Source organism: Macaca mulatta, chromosome 12 (assembly GCF_049350105.2).
Source record: "Macaca mulatta isolate MMU2019108-1 chromosome 12, T2T-MMU8v2.0, whole genome shotgun sequence".
NCBI classification, from domain to species: domain Eukaryota; kingdom Metazoa; phylum Chordata; class Mammalia; order Primates; family Cercopithecidae; genus Macaca; species Macaca mulatta.
The window spans coordinates 112,939,603-112,943,140 of NC_133417.1; the positions used below are offsets into that span (position 1 = coordinate 112,939,603).

Consider the following 3,538-nt stretch of genomic DNA (forward strand, 5'->3'; position numbering starts at 1 on the left):
TCGTGCCACGGCACTCCAGCCTGAGCGACACGGCGAGACTCCATCTCAAAAAAAATTAGCCAGGCATAGTTGCAGGCGCCTGTAATCCCAGCTACTCGGGAGGCTGAGGCAGGAGAATCACTTGAACTGGGGAGGTGGAGGTTGCAGTGAGCCGAGATCATGCCATTGCACTCCAGTCTGGGTGACAGAGCAAGATTCTGCCTCAAACAAATGAACAACAACAACAAAACAAATTTATACTTTAAAAGGGGGAATGCTGCTATGTAAATTCTATCGCAATGCTTTTTTCAAAATTAGACTATTTATTTATGATCCCTACATGGAATTAAACTAAATGATAAAAAATTTTCTTAAAATCAAGGTAGGAGTCACTTTTTAATCAAAGATTGCATTATTTTTTTTCTTTTTTAACTTTTATTTTAGGTTCAGGGGCACATTGTTCAGTTTTGTTATATAGGTAAACTCATGTCACGAGAATTTGGTGTCCAGAACATTTCATTACCCAGGTACCAAGCGTAGTACCTGATAGGTATTTTTAAAATATGAAACGCTTCATGAAATTGCATGTCATCCTTATGCAGGGGACATGCTAATCTTCTCTGCATCATTCCAATTTTAGTATATGTGCTGCTGAAACTAGCACCAAAAGTTATATTCTACAGTATATGTCAAATGAAAATTGCATCTGATCTATGAATATTACTCTGGAAAAATCCCTTGAATTGTCCAGGGTATAGTAATAGTCAGGATTAATATATTCTTTACCATCTCTTCATAAATGTGGTGCAGCCAGTTTTTCCTCCAGCGTTGGAGTCCATCACTGTTGCTGTGGATCGGCAACAAATGAAGTCATTGGTTTGCATTTCAGGCCTCCCTTGTATTGAAAATACAGTTTGTGTGAACATAGTTGACTTGTCAGAAATTAAAGACATAGATGATGCAATTTCCCTGAATTATTTTTTTTGAGACTGAGTCTTGCTCTGTTGCCCAGGCTGGAGTGCAGTGGTACGATCTCCGCTCACTGCAACCTCTGCCTCCTGGGCTCAAGTGATTCTCCTGCCTCAGCCTCTTGCGTAGCTGGGACTACAGGCATGCGACACCACGTCTGGCAAATTTTTATTTTTAGTTTTAGGTTTATCCATGTTGGTCAGGCTGGTCTCCAACTCCTGACCTCAAATGATCCACCCGCCTTAGCCTCCCAAAGTGCTGGGATTACAGTCGTGAACCACTGCACTCAGCCTTGAACTCTTAAATTCTATTTACTTCATACTATTTTATCTAATTCCTTTCCTCACTTGTATTTACCTTTTTTTTTTTTGAGACGGAGTCTGGCTCTGTCCCCCAGGCTGGAGTGCAGTGGTGCGATCTGGGCTCACTGCAAGCTCCGCCTCCCAGGCTTATACCATTCTCCTGCCTCAGCCTCCCGAGTAGCTGGGACTACAGGCACCTGCCACCATGCTGGGCGAATTTTTTTGTATTTTTAGTAGAGACGGGCTTTAACCATGTTAGCCAGGATAGTCTCGATCTCCTGACCTCGTGATCTGCCCATCTCGGCCTCCCAAAGTGCTGGGATTACAGGCGTGAGCCACTGCACCTGGCCTGTTTTTATCTTATGATTAAGTTCTTCTATCTAGTCCTTGTGAACCTTAACATTCTTTCTGTATATAATACATTCTCCTGAAAAAACATAGTCTTCCCCAAGTAGATATAAGTTTTATATTTTTATTTTTTAAATCTTTTTTTATTTTTAAAACACAGTTGAGATCATTCTGTACATACAATTTAATAGTATCTTGCTTTTTAGGGTTTTTTTTGTTAAGGTTTATTACATGTTCTTAAACACCATATCTTTCATCAAGTGAAGATATTTAGCCATACAAATGGTTACACATTTTTATTTTTTTTAGTGTTCTGATATTATAAATAATGTTGCAATGGACATATATGAACATAAATCTTAGTCCTCTGATTGTACTTTTCCATATTTTAAAATCTTTATTTATTTATTTATTTTGAGATAGGATCTCATTCTGTCACTCCAGCTGGAACACGATGGCACAGCTCACTGCAGCCTTGACATCCCTGGGCTAAGCAATTCTCCCACCTCAGCCTCCCAAAGTCTCAAAGTGCTGGGACTACAGCTGTGAGTCACATGCCAGCCTGACTGTACTTTTGGGTTTTTTTGTTTTGTTTTGTTTTGAGGCAGAGTTTCGCTCTTGTTGCCCAGGCGGGAGTGCAGTGGCATGATCTTGGTTCACTGCAACCTCCGCCTCCTGGGTTCAAGCAATTCTTCTGTCTCAGCCTCCCGAGTAACTGGGATTACAGGTGGCCGCCACCAAGCCCAGCTAATTTTTGTATTTTTAGTAGAGATGGGGTTTCACCATGTTGGCCAGGCATGTCTCGAACTCCTGACCTCAGGTGATTTGCCCACCTCAGCCTCCCAAAGTGCTGGGATTACAGGCGTGAACCACCCCGCCCGGCCTGCTTGACTGTACTTTTTTTTTTTTTTTTTTGAGACAAAGTTTCACTCTTGTTTCCCAGGCTGAAGTGCAATGGTGTGATCTCGGCTCACCACAACCTCTGCTCCCAGGCTCAAGTGATTCTTCTGCCTCAGCCTCCCAAGTAGCTGGGACTAAGGCGCCCGCCACCACGGCTGGCTAATTTTTGTATTTTTAGTAAAGATGGGGCTCCTCCATGTTGGTCAGGGTGGTCTCGAACTCCTGACCTCAGGTGATCCACCCGCCTCGGCCTACCAAAGTGTTGGGATTATAGGCATGAGCCACCGTGTCGGCCAACTGTACTTTTAAGTGTGGTTTATATGCTCACTATAATAGAATGGTTTTTATGTGAAGAAATGGTCTATGTGGGAAACTGATAGCTCTTAGTCATTAAGTGGAAAATAAATTGTGTTTTTTTGTTGGTTTTCTGTTTTGTTTTGTTTTGTTTTGAGATGGAGTCTGGCTCTGCCACCCAGGCTGGAGTGCAGTGGCGCGATCTCAGTTCACTGCAACCTCCACCTTCCAGGTTCAAGCGATTCTCCTGCCTCAGTCTCCCGAGTAGCTGGGATTACAGGCATGTGCCACCACGCCTGGCTGATTTTTGTATTTTCAGTAGAGACGGGGTTTCACCATGTTAGCCAGGCTGGTCTCGAACTCCTAACCTCAAGTGATTCACCTGCCTCGGCCTCCCAAAGTGATAGGATTACAGGCATGAGCCACTGCACCCGGCCAATAAATGCTTTTTGAGGATTGCCTTGGGATAGTGAGATTTTAAAGGGTTCAAATGCTAGGAGAAATGACATTTGAGGGGTGTTCAGTTTTTTATCTTTTTATCTCTTTATCAGTTTTCAACTTTTGTCTTTGTTCATGCCTCTCATCTCTGAACATTATATCTACTATTTTTTTTTTTTTTTTTTGAGACAGAGTCTCGCTTTGTTGCCCAGTCTGGAGTGCAGTGGCGCGATCTCGGTTCACTGCAACCTCTGCCTACTGGATTCAAGCAATTCTCCTGTCACAGGCTCCCGAGTAGCTGGGACTAC

General features: G+C 43.0%; 1 non-coding gene across 1 annotated transcript; it reads right to left on the bottom strand.

The window, feature by feature from the left end:
- Window positions 1-536: 536 nt before the first annotated feature.
- LOC114671685 (U6 spliceosomal RNA) lies at window positions 537-643 on the bottom strand. The gene has a single exon (XR_003721702.1). It is a non-coding gene; the product is annotated as a U6 spliceosomal RNA (small nuclear RNA).
- Window positions 644-3,538: the final 2,895 nt, after the last annotated feature.